Source organism: Chiloscyllium plagiosum, unplaced genomic scaffold, assembly GCF_037043375.1.
Source record: "Chiloscyllium plagiosum isolate Xiang-an unplaced genomic scaffold, Cpla_swu_hap1 HiC_scaffold_1, whole genome shotgun sequence".
NCBI lineage: Eukaryota > Metazoa > Chordata > Chondrichthyes > Orectolobiformes > Hemiscylliidae > Chiloscyllium > Chiloscyllium plagiosum.
The window spans coordinates 85,222,460-85,235,966 of record NW_028270139.1 but is presented as its reverse complement, the minus strand read 5'-3'; positions in this window follow the sequence as shown (position 1 = coordinate 85,235,966).

Sequence of the window (13,507 nt, the reverse complement as noted above, 5' to 3'; positions counted from 1 at the left end):
TTGGCAATCAGTGACTAGCAGTGTGTCTCAGGGATCAGTGTTGTGACTGCAATTATTCACAATTTATATAGATGATTCGGAGTTGGGGGCCACATGCAGTGTGTCAAAGTTTGCGGATGACACTAAGATGAGTGGCAGAGCAAAGTGTGCAGAGTACTGTGAAACCTTGCAGCGGGCCACAGATAGTTTAAGTGAGTGAGCAAAGGTCTGGCAGATGGAATACAATATTAATAAATGTGAATCATCCACTTTGGTAAAAAGGACTATAACTTGAATGATAAAAAGTTACAGCATGCTGCTGTGTAGAGGGACCTGGGTGTCCTTGTATGGGAATCACAGATGGTTGGTCTGCAGGTGCAACAAGTAATTAAGAAGGCAAACGGAATTTTGTTCTTCATTGTTAAGGGGATTGAGTTTTAAAGCAGGGAGGTTATGTTGCAGCTGTACAGGGATGCTGGTGAGGCCACACCTGGAGTACTGCATGCAGTTTTGGTTTCCTTACTGGAGAAAGGAGGTACTGGCACTGGAGGGGGTGCAGAGGAGGTTCACTGGGTTGATTCTGGAGTTGGGGGGGGGGGGGGGGGGTGTTGCCTTATGAGGAGAGGCTGAGTAAACTGGGATTATATTCATTGGAATTGAGATGAATGAGAGGATCTTATACAAACATATAAAATTATGGAGTGATTAGATATGAAAGGAGTAGAGAGGATGTTTCCACTGGTGGGGGAAACTAGGACAAGATGGTGTGGCCTCAAAATTAGGAGGAGCAGATTTAGGACTGAATTGAGAAGGAACCTCTTCACCCAGAGGGTTGTGAATCTATGGAATTCCCTGCCCAGTGAAGTGGTTAAGACTTCCTCAGTAAATATTTTTAAAGCTAAGATAGATAATTTTTTGAACAGTGAAGGAATTAAGGATTATGGGGTGAGGGTGGGTAAGTGGAGCTGAGGCCACTGAAAGATCAGCCATGATCTTATTGAATGACAGAGCAGGCTTGAGGGACCAGATGGCTTACTCCTACTCATAGTTCTTATGTTCTTATGTTATTCTTCTGTTCATCCACAGGGTTCACCCAATGAGACCACCAGTTTTGTTCCATTTGTATTAGTTCATAGACAACAAGTGTGAGGGCCTGTGATAGTAGTCAAAGAGAAGTTTTGAGAACAGAAGGAGGATGTCTCTATGTTAGGCAAAGTAGCACAGATCCAAGAGCGACCCTAGAAGTGGCCCGAGAATAAATGAAAATTTCCTACTCACAGCGATATGATAAAAAGCAGACAACAAGCCAGGGTCTGAATCTTTCAGCCAGGAGATTGTGTGTTAGTGCTCCTACCAACACCGGGTGAATCTGTAAAGGCCTGGCTCAGCAGCCTGTACAGAGTTGCCGATAAGCTTAGGGAAGTGAATTATGTGACTGAGATGCCAGGACTGGGAAGGAAAAAGCAAAGGCTCTGTCATATCAATGTGATAAATCAATACCAGTGCTGAGAAGGGGACAAAGAGTGAATGGTCTGCTCTGTTGCCACTGACTTAGAAGATGAGGCTAGCAACAAGGATGAATTGAAGAGAGACTCGGTGGAACCTCATGTTAAACCCTTTACTACCGACTAACATCGCCAAAGTCCTGGCCAATCTGGATACCTTATTTATGCACCTAGGTGCAGAACAGTGAGTCTACTTAATGAGACTGCTCACTGCATTCAAAGGCTGGTGCACAGCCAAGTCAGTCTACCCAACATAATGTTGATGCTAGAGAGATCCCTCCCATTAGACATCATTCCTATAGGCTAGCTTGAGTAAAGCTGGCCCAAATTTGGGAGGAGTTTAACTACATGCTGGAGCACCAACAGTCAGAGCCTAATAACAGTAGCTGGACTTCTCCAGTTGTGTTCAAGTCCAAGCTGGATGGCTCCACAAGGCTCTTCGTTAATAACCAACAAATTAACACAATAACCAGAACCAACTTCTGCTCAGTACTCTAGCTGGATGATTGCACAGTTACTGCAGGCAAAACAACGTACATTAGCAAAACATATTCACTCGAGAAGTACAAGGTGTAAAGGAAATTGTCATCTTTGTAACTCCAGAGAAGTTCTTACCAGTTTCTGGATTAGTGGTGCTGGAAGAGCACAGCAGTTCAGGCAGCATCTGAGGAGCAGTAAAATCGACGTTTCGGGCAAAAGCCCTTCATCAGGAATAAAGGCAGAGAGCCTGAGGGATGGAGAGATAAGCTAGAGGAGGGTGGGGGTGGGGAGAAAGTAGCATAGAGTACAATAGGTGAGTGGGGGAGGGGATGAAGGTGATAGGTCGGGGGGGGGGGAGGAGGGTGGAGTGGATAGGTGGAAAAGAAGATAGGCAGGTAGGACAAGTCATGGGGACAGTGCTGAGCTGGAAGTTTGGAACTAGGGTGAGGTGGGGGAAGGGGAAATGAAGAAGCTGTTGAAGTCCTCAACCCCCCTCCCCCACTCCAACCTCTCCCCCTCACAACGTGCAGCCCTCCAATCCCTCTGCTCCAATCCCAACCTCACCATCAAGCCAGCAGATAAAGGGGGCGCAGTAGTAATCTGGCGCACTGACCTCTACACCGCTGAAGCCAAACGCCAACTCGAGGACACCTCTTCCTACCGTCCCCTCGACCATGACCCCACCCCCCTAATCACCAAACCATCATCTCCCAGAAGATCTCCCATCCACAGCTTCCAACCTCATGGGCTGGGAGCCCTGCACTGCCTGGTTCTACCTCCTTCCTAAGATCCACCAGCCTGACCAGCCTGGCCAACCCATTGTCTCAGCATGCTCCTGCCCCACTGAACTCATCTCTACCTACCTCGACACTGTCTTATCTCCCCTAGTCCAGGAACTCCCCACATATGTTCGAGACACCACCCACGCCCTCCACCTACTCCAAGACTTCCGTTTCCCCGTCTCCCAACGCCTCATCTTCACCATGGATATCCAATCTCTCTACACCTCCATCCGCCATGACCAGGGCCTCCAAGCCCTCCATTTTTTCCTCTTCCAACGTCCCCAACAGTACCCTTCTACCGACACTCTCATTCGTTTGGCCAAACTGGTCCTCACCCTTAACAATTTCTCCTTCAAATCCTCCCACTTCCTCCAGACCAAAGGGGTAGCCATGGGCACACGTATGGGCCCCAGCTATGCCTGTCTCTTTGTTGGCTACGTAGAACAGTCGATCTTCCGTAATTACACCAGCACCACTCCCCACCTCTTCCTCCGTTACATTGATGACTGCATTGGCGCTACCTCGTGCTCCCGCGAGGAGGTTGAGCAATTAATCAACTTCACCAACACATTTCACCCTGACTTTAAATTTACCTGGACCATCTCTGACACCTCCCTACCCTTCCTGGACCTCTCCATTTCCATTAATGACGACCGACTTGACACTGACATTTTTTACAAATGCATCGACTCCCACAGCTACCTGGATTACACCTCTTCCCACCCTACCTCTTGCAAAAATGCCATTCCGTGTTCCCAATTCCTGCGCCTCTGCGGTATCTGCTCTCAGGAGGACCAGTTCCACTACAGAACACACCAGATGGCCTCCTTCTTTAGAGATCGCAATTTCCCTTCCCACGTGGTTGAAAATGCCCTCCAATGCATCTCATCCATATCTCGCACCTCTGCCCTCAGACCCCACCCCTCCAACCGTAACAAGGACAGAACGCCCTTAGTGCTCACCTTCTAACCTACCAACCTTCGCATAAACCAAATCATCCGCCGACATTTCCGCCACCTCCAAAAAGACCCCACCACCAGAGATATATTTCCTTCCCCACCCATTTCCACCTTCCGCAAAGACTGTTCCCTCCGTGACTACCTGGTCAGGCCCACGCCCTCCCTACAACCCACCCTCCCATCCTGGCACCTTCCCCTGACACTGCAGGAATTGCAAAACCTGCGCCCACACCTCCTCTCTCACCTCCATCCAAGGCCCTAAAGGAGCCTTCCACATCCATCAAAGTTTTACCTGCACATCCACCAATATCATTTATTGCATCCGTTGCTCCCAATGCGGTCTCCTCTACATTGGGGAGACTGGGCGCCTCCTAGCAGAGCGCTTTAGGGAAGATCTCCGGGACACCCGCACCAATTAACACACCGTCCCGTGGTCCAACATTTCAACTCACCCTCCCACTCTGCCAAGGACATGGAGGTCCTGGGCCTCCTTCACTGCCGCTCCCTCACCACCAGACGCCTGGAGGAAGAACGCCTCATCTTCCGCCTTGGAACACTTCAACCCCAGGGCATCAATGTGGACTTCAACAGTTTCCTCATTTCCCCTTCCCCCACCTCACCCTAGTTCCAAACTTCCAGCTCAGCACTGTCCCCATGACTTGTCCTACCTGCCTATCTTCTTTTCCACCTATCCGCTCCACCTTCCTCTCCCCCTCCGACCTATCACCTTCATCCCCTCCCCCACTCACCTATTGTACTCTATGCTACTTTCTCCCCACCCCCACCCTCCTCTAGCTTATCTCTCCACCCTTCAGGCTCTCTGCCTTTATTCCTGATGAAGGGCTGTTTAACAAAACGTTGATTTTACTGCTCCTCAGATGTTGCCTGAACTGCTGTGCTCTTCCAGCACCACTAATCCAGAATCTGGTTTCCAGCATCTGCAGTCATTGTTTTTACCAAGTTCTTACCAGTGTTGAGTTATGCCAGTTGGACTCCAACGTGCACCAACTACCTCTGAAAGGCTGATGAACCAAATAATGGCAGGTTTATCCAATTCTGTACAACAGCAGAAATTGCTGGAAAGCTCAGCAGGTCTGGCAGCACCTGTGAAGAGAAATCAGGAGTTAACGTTTCAGGTCGAGTTCTGAGGAAGGGTCACTCAACCCGAAACGTTAACTCTGATTTCTTTCCATGGATGCTGCTAGACCTGCTAAGCTTTTCCAGCAATTTATGTTGTTGTTTCTGATTTACAGCATCCACAATGTTTTTGGTTTTTATCTAATTCTGTACTGTACCTGTATGGCCTCCTCGTGTACAGTGACACATGAGAAATGCATTTACGACAACTGCAAGCCCTCTTCCAGAAAATACTATCAGCTGACCCGGTGGTCAGTCTCACAAACAGCAAGTTCCTGAAGAATGATAACACACAGTGGGTCAAAGATGAGTCCTGCACAATGCTGAAATGGTAAAAGCAATAGCACAGTTCCTCACTCCCACAACAAAATGGGAAATCATGGGGTTCTTGGGAATGTGAAAGTTCTATTGAATGCTTGTCCCGGACAGTAGCTGTGTCTCTGACAAGCCTACTACAGAGGATAAGTCAAATGGTAGCACATACTGAGAAATGACAAATGGTTTTTGAACAGCTGAAGTAGATAAAGGATTCTGGGTAATCCAAGATGGAGGATGGGAAAAAATTTTGGCTGTAAGAGTTGCTCCTTTTTTGAGGTATTTTAGGTGTTGGAGGTGACTTACTCAAATTCCAGGAGCAGCAATTACTGTTTTATATACTGTTGTATTGTTTTGGAACTTTGGGGAACAAAATATCAAAACAGTTGCACTTTAAAAATGAGTAAGACAGACAAAGGCACTGACCACATCGTCCGAAAAAGAAACTTATACAGCTGTCTGACACAGCAGTGAATCTGCACAGTTATTGCCTTCGCTTTGACTTCAAGTATCTTTGGACATTGGAGTGCATCTCGGAAAAATTAACAAACAACGAAATTCCCAGCTGATCTTGGAGGAGCCTTTGTGGGAGAGCTCATTGCACAGGATCAGATAAGTGCATAGTTTTTTAAGTGTAGCCTTGCTATAAATCTACAATAGTGAGTAGCGTGAGTTCCGTCTTGATTATAGGTTGTATTGATATCTGTCTCTGAATTAAATTTTAAAAATATAAGCCATAAACATCAGAATGGTGTGTTGCCTCCCTGGTGGCAGGATCAAGGATATCTCAGAAAGAGTGTAGAATGTTCTCAAGGGGGAGAGGAACCAGAGGAGGTCATTGTACACATTGGAACTAATGACATAGGAAGGGAAAAGGGCAAGATTCTGAAGTGAGAATATAGAAAGTTAGGCAGGAATTTAAAAAGTAGGTCCTCAAGAGTAGTAATACTTGGATTACTCCCAGTGCTACATGCCAATGAGGGAAGGGATAGGAGGATAGAACAGATGAATGTGTGGCTGAGGGGCTGGTGCAGGGGAGAAGGGTTCACATTTTTGAACCATTGGAAACTCTTCTGAAGTAGAAGTGATCTGTACAAGAAGGACAGATTGTATCTGAATTGGAAGGGAACTAATATACTGGCGGAGAGATTTGCTGGAGCTGCTCAGTAGGATTTAATCTGGTTAGATTGGGGGTGTGTGGGGGGAAGGTGAACCAGAGAAACAGGGAGGAAAGAGATCAATCTGACACTGGTACAGTTGGGAAAAGGAACGAGTCAAACTGTCAGAGCTGGCAAGAACAAAGCCGAGAACAAGGTAGGGCTGATAAATTAAACTGCATTAATTTCAATGCAAGAGGTCTAACAGGGAAGGCAGATGAACTCAGGACATGGTTAGGAACATGGGATTGGGATATCTTAGCAATTAAAGAAACATGGCTCAGGGATGGACAGGACTGGCAGCTTAATGTTCCAAGGTACAAATGCTATAGGAAAGATAGACAGGGGCGCAAGTAAAGCGTGGGAGTGGTGTTTTTGATAAGGGATTGCATTACAGCTGTATTTAGGAAGAATGTTCCTGAGAATACATCCAGGGAAGATATTTGGGTGGAGCTGAGAAATAGGAAAGGGATGATCACCTTATTGGGATTGTATGGATTGTATTATAGACCCCCCCCCCCCCCCCCCCCCCCGCCAATTGAAAAACAAATTTGTAAGGAGATCTCAGTTATCTGCAAGAATAATATCAAGTTTATGGCAGGGAATTTTAACTTTCCAAACATAGACTGGGACTGCTATAGTATTAAGGGTTTAGATGGAGAGGAATATGTTAAGTGTGTACAAGAAAATTTTCTGATTAAGAATGTGGATGTACCTACTAGAGAAGGTGCAAAACCTGACTTACTCTTGGGAAATAAGACCGGGCAGGTAACTGAGGTGTCAGTGGGGGAGCACTTTGTGACCATAATTCTATTAGTTTTAAAATAGTGATGAAAAAGGATTGACCAAATCTAAAAGTTGAAGTTCTAAATTGGAGGAAGGCTAATTTTGACGGTATTAGGGAAGAACTTTCAAAAGTTGATTGGGGGTAGATTTTCGCAGGTAAAGGGACAGCTGGAAAATGGGAAGCCTTCAGGAATGAGATAATGAGAGTCCAGAGATGGTATATTTCTGTTAGGGTGAAAGGAAAGGCTGGTAGGTATAGAGAATGCTGGATGACTGAAGAAATTGAGGGCTTGGTTAAGAAAAAGAAAGAAGCATATGTCAGGTATAGACAGGATAGATCGAGTGAATCCTTAGAAGAGAATAAAGGCAGTAGGAATATACTTAAGAGGGAAATCAGGAGGGCAAAAAGGGGACATGACCTAACTTTGGCAAATAGGGTTAAGGAGTATCCAAAGGGATTTTATAAATATATTATAAACAAAAGGGATAACTAGAGAGAGAATGGCCCCTCAAAGTAGGCTGATTCTTAAATTCAATGATTTTGTTCTATACATGTCAATACATGAATACCGCTAAATGCTACATTCATTTTGTGGGTGGCAAAAAGTTATTGAACAACAATTAACTATCAAGGAACTTATTCCAAGAAGACAACATGTTTTAATTTACCAGTTCGGTAGAAGCTGGACTCTTCCTTTTACACTGTGTGGTAATGCAGTGTCTGTCCATTGTCTCTCACATTGTTTTGTGAGGCCTCTTACACTGCAACACTTGCAGTGACTGAAATGAGAGCTGAAAGATCAAAACATTTAATCATACTCCTCTCTGTATTTTCTGAATATCACTTACTACATTTCTTTCTCTTTTTTTTAGCTTTCACACTACTCTCTTTCCTCAGAATCATTAGGTGTTTATTGTATAACCATCTGTCCAGAACAATTCCCCTCATTGTCACATCACCTTTTTCCTACATGGGTTTCATTTCCACTACTCTGTCCAGAAGTCCATTCTTGACATGTATCGTTCACTATGTGCAGAGTTCCCTGATATTGCTGTGTCCAAGCCTGACACATTCTTACTCAATACACATCCTTCATTTTCCGTAACACTTTTCACACTCATGCTAAAGTGGATGCAAGTCAAAGACTTAACAGAATCTTTTGGCTCTTTTCACTTAAGAAACATAGTAAAGGTATTAGTAAAAAAATCAGTGAAGAGATTCTCTTTATCTTTCCTATCATGTTCTGCTGTTGACCTCCCAATGCTGTCTTGAGAAGTAAATGAGATATTACTGGTCTTGGCAGGGAACTTTCAGTTAACAATGTATCTTTTCCTGAACATGTTCTGTCTACACTTGTTTTCAGGTTCCACACACCATGCAGCTTTTTCAAAAGAAAAAGAATACCGTCATATTCAGTGACTATTCGGCAAAATGACACATCTGCTACTTCAGGACAAATACCTCAAAGGAGGAGTTTTGTCCTGCAATGACTGTAGAGAAAAGAAGAGGTGATATCATTTATTTGCTTGAATTATGAAACATTATATAATGGTTCATTCATTTTGATATAATTACATTTCATAGAATGATTTTTATGTTTGGTTTAGTAATCCCACATCGTAAGTTAGAAATGATTGATTGAGAAAAAGTGTTGATCATGAGGAACTTACCTTGTGTGCAAACTTTACCTTGTGGGCCAGCTTTATATTTCAGTGGTTTCTAAGATGAAAATGACAGATTTCATGTGCTTGCAATAACTTTATTACGAGACCTTTTCAGGACCAGGATCACACAAACTCCTGATATTTTGCCCCTTGGCACTTTGCCCAGTCCCACTGCTTGTTAAGGCAATGCCAGTATGGTACAGGTGGATACCATCAGGAACTTTAACACTGGTTTAGAATGATTCAGGAAGAGTCCTGTAGCTTGGAATAACTTCAACCAGTCAGGGCCAATTTATATAAGCAAGGTGGCTCTAGAGATCTGCGCTCAGCCAAAGAAAGCACATGAGGTAAAAACAATGACTGCAGATGCTGGAAACCAGATTCTGGATTAGTGGTGCCGGAAGAGCACAGCAGTTCAGGCGGCATCCAAGGAGCAGCGAAATCGACCTTCATCAGGAGTAAAGGCAATGAGCCTGAAGCGTGGAGAGATAAGCTAGAGGAGGGTGGGGGTGGGGAGAAAGTAGCATAGAGGACAATGGGTGAGTGGGGGAGGGGATGAAGGCGATAGGTCAGGGAGGAGAGGGTGGAGTGGATAGGTGGAAAAGGAGATAGGCAGGTAGGACAAGTCCGGACAAGTCACGGGGACAGTGCTGAGCTGGAAGTTTGGAACTAGGGTGAGGTGGGGGAAGGGGAAATGAGGAAACTGTTGAAGTCCACATTGATGCCCTGGGGTTGAAGTGTTCCGAGGCAGAAGATGAGGCGTTCTTCCTCCAGGCATCTGGTGGTGAGGGAGCGGCGGTGGAGGAGGCCCAGCACCTCCATATCCTCGGCAGAGTGGGAGGGTGAGTTGAAATGTTGGGCCACGGGGCGTTGTGGTTGATTGGTGCAGGTGAACCGGAGATATTCCCTAAAGCGCTCTGCTAGGAGGCGCCCAGTCTCCCCAATGTAGAGGAGACCGCATGGGGAGCAATGGATACAATAATTGATATTAGTGGATGTGCAAGTAAAACTTTGGATGTGGAAGGCTCCTTTAGGGCCTTGGATAGAGGTGAGGGAGGAGGTGTGGGTGCAGGCTTTACAGTTCCTGTGATGGCAGGGGAAAGTGCCAGGATGGAAGGGTGGGTTGTAGGGGGGGAACGTGGACCTGACCAGGTAGTCACGGAGGGAATGGTCTTTGCGGAAGGTGGAAAGGGGTGGGGAGGGAAATATATCCCTGGTGGTGGGGTCTGTTTGGAGGTGGCAGAAATGTCGGCGGATGATTTGGTTTATGCGAAATGAAGGGCTTTTGCCCGAAACGTCGATTTCGCTGCACCTTGGATGCTGCCTGAACTGCTGTGCTCTTCCAGCACCACTAATCCAAGAAAGCACAATTCAGCATTGCAAGAGTTTAAAGTTAAAAAAAATTACATTAAGGTTGTGACTCCTCATCAGTATAGCTCCCTTTTCCCTGATATGTGGCACTCTATAAACTGCTACGTTAGTCTATGTATCCAATTTCATGAAATACGCTCACCCCTGACAGGACTTCCTGCCCAACAGTTGGGTAACTGAACTTTATGATCAATATTGGGCTGGGACACTGCATACATTCACACAGAATGAAAACCAATCAATTATTAATCTCAGTTCAAAGTGAACCTTGGACCTGAGGCTGGTTCATTCATCCCATGGCATGTCAAAAACAAACCCTCAGCCTTTCATCTGTTTCACTGTCAACAGGCAGTTTGACAATTGAAATATATTTGCTCAAAGGTCATCCTTCTGAGGTGGTAATCAATGAAATATGACTTAGGTTGTTCAATAGTCATATAATTGTATATTTTCAATTGGCAAAGCTCCAAAGATTAAAACTGGACAATAAAATGAAATGCACACAAGGTAAGTTTTTCTTAATCAATTGTGTTGTTCCCTCTACTTCCAGAGTTTAGTTGTTGGGGGAGGGGCTATTTAGTCAGATGGGAGGTTTGTGGTTGGGGATTTCTCCTTCATCCTGATTAAGTCTTGGCTGGAATCCCGTGCTAACTCACTGCCTATTGAGGGCCTTCATTGCTATTTAAAAGACCTTATCCTATTTGCTGAAATAGAGAGGACACACTGGTAGCTAATGTCTGCCTCTTCTTACTGCCCTCCCTGCCACCTCCTAATTGCCCCTTTCCCATTATGGCTACCCCAAAACCCCAATGACCATCATTCATCTGAGGTTGAGGTTCTAGGTCTCACACGATTATCATTCTAGTAACAGCCGCTGCCTCCTCAATGGGCACTGCTGCTCCAAAGTGTTGCTGGAGTTTGATTGGCTGGCAACTCTCAGAAGATGGGACTTCTGTGGACACCCCCCACCCCCACCCCACGACCTTCCCTGACCCTTTCCAAGGGTCTTGATGCCAGGAAAGGGCCTCTGTAGGCCTGACAATTGCCTGATTGACATGTACTACTGCTGGGTCTACCCATAAAGGTTTGAAGCAAAGCCTCACAACTTGAGCCAAAAACCCCTGGCACTGGCATAAGAATCCATTGTACATATTCACAGTCCCCACTACATATTCTTAGTTCCTCTCGATGACTAGCCATGTTTTCACCTATTTCCCTCTAATCCAGCATTGGCAGTTATGCCTTCTGAAGCCAGGATTCAGAGCTGTCAAATTCCTTTCCTAAATCATTTCACTTCATTGTTCAGAGGGATAGGGGTCAAATGCTGGCAAATGGGACTAAATTTATATGGGATATCGGGTCAGCATTGTCAAATTGAACCAAAGTGTCTGTTTGCGTGTTATATATCTCTATGACTTCATGACTTTTGTTTTACTTTAAGAAAATCCTTAAATACCACTTTTTAAAATCAAGGCATTGCCCAGTCCTTCAAATTAGATTAAAAACATTAAATGGATACAATTTATTGCTGTCATTATAACCATCCAATAGGTTTAACTTTGATGGGATTTACAGATGTAGGTTCTGATATATTCTGGGGTTTTTCTGGTCCCCCACTTTGGAGGAAACCTGAATACACAGCATCTATGACCAGTTCTATTATTTCTCTAAGGATTCTACTGGTCTCCAGCACGAACACTCCACAATGTATCTGGCTCCGACAGGGCAGCAGCAGTAGATTATGCACAGAGTGGGGTCATCAAGGCAGCAGCAGAGCCAGGTACTCCTGGTTAAGGGGTGAGTGTGGGTTCAGTGACATCAGTGAGGTGGGGCCCAGTGGCAAAGAAATGGCAGCTAAAGTGGGGAGACTCCTATATTGGTGGGCCTGGCAGAGATGGCAGCGAGGCAGTGGAAGTATCTCTTCCAGTTACTAGAAGCTAGGTACCAGTGTGGACTGGGTTGGAAAGACTGTTATTCTGAACTTTTTATTTCTTTATGTTCTAATTTATTTTTATGATATGTAATGCTGGACTTTTTATTTCTTGACTTTACTAATTTTTTTTCCTGGGGATTTTTTCTTAAGACTCTGTACCTTTGTATCTAAGATGGCGCCATAAGTGGCGACTTGTAAACTTTTCACTGTACTCGTGAATACGTGCCAATAAAGCTGATTCAATTCACTTCAATTCAATCTATCTGTAAAGGGGAACCTGAAAATAATAATAAAACTTACTTTAATTTTGCTGTACCTTTCTTTTAGTTCATACAAACTGCTTATTGAAAATCTTAAAATAACATTGTCATTAAAGAACAACCAATCCATGAAGAACATCCAGTGTTACTTTCGTAATCAACAAAATACTGATGTTTACTCTTCTGACAGTGCCACCGAAAACTAAGTTATTATTGATCATAATAATAAACTTAAACAATATGATTTCTGGTTGTACATGTTTGCACAAGCTAACCCTGAACTTTAAAACATCACTCCACCCAGGGTTACGGTTTTTAAAGAATACACTGGAAATATCAGCAGCTTAATAATCAATCTTTTTTTGCATCAACATCAACTACAGATCAACCATCAAAGGCATGTGGTAGAGTCTGAAGAACCCTATGAGCTTATCATGATTACTCTTACTTAAATTTATCCATCTTTCATGTTTCCAAAATAATGAGCTTGTAATATCTTAATGTTTGCATGTGAAAAGACTACTTTAATAAATCTAAATAGAGCTCTGACACTGATAGATTTGAAGATAATATTTTTAAAAATTGCTCTACCATTAAATTGTTGCATTATCAATTCCATAAATTAATACAGTTTGACTAGCTCGCTGTAATGAATAATGTTCTGGGTTCAAATTGTTTTTTAGATAAGTCACTCTTCATATGTGTCAGTAATAAAGGCTCGCCCTGCAAAAGTTAGTAGTTGACAGGTTAAATTAAATTAAATTAAAGAACAAATGTAGTAAATTACATTTTTCTCATAAAGTCTTGCCAAAATAAGTTGTTCTATACACATAGGAAGGAAGTTTGAGGCTAAGCTGGTTTGTTGTGCTCTAACTTGTTCTCTTTGTCATTTACTGCTTCAGGAGACATGGAAATGGTCTAAAATCTGGCACGAGCACAGTAACGGCTGATCTGAAGCAAGATGTATCTTCTCATTAACCAAAGAACATTTATGGAATTCTTTCAAAAGAATGGAATTAACCCAAAAAAAATCAAAGACATAAAAACTATCTAGGTCATGAAGACGTGGAAAGTACTGTACGTTTGTGAGAGAGAGCAAGAAGTGGCAATGAATTCTTTTCAGTTTCGGTTGTGAAAATGCTTTGTTGCTCAGTAAATGCATTGCTGCGAATCAAGAA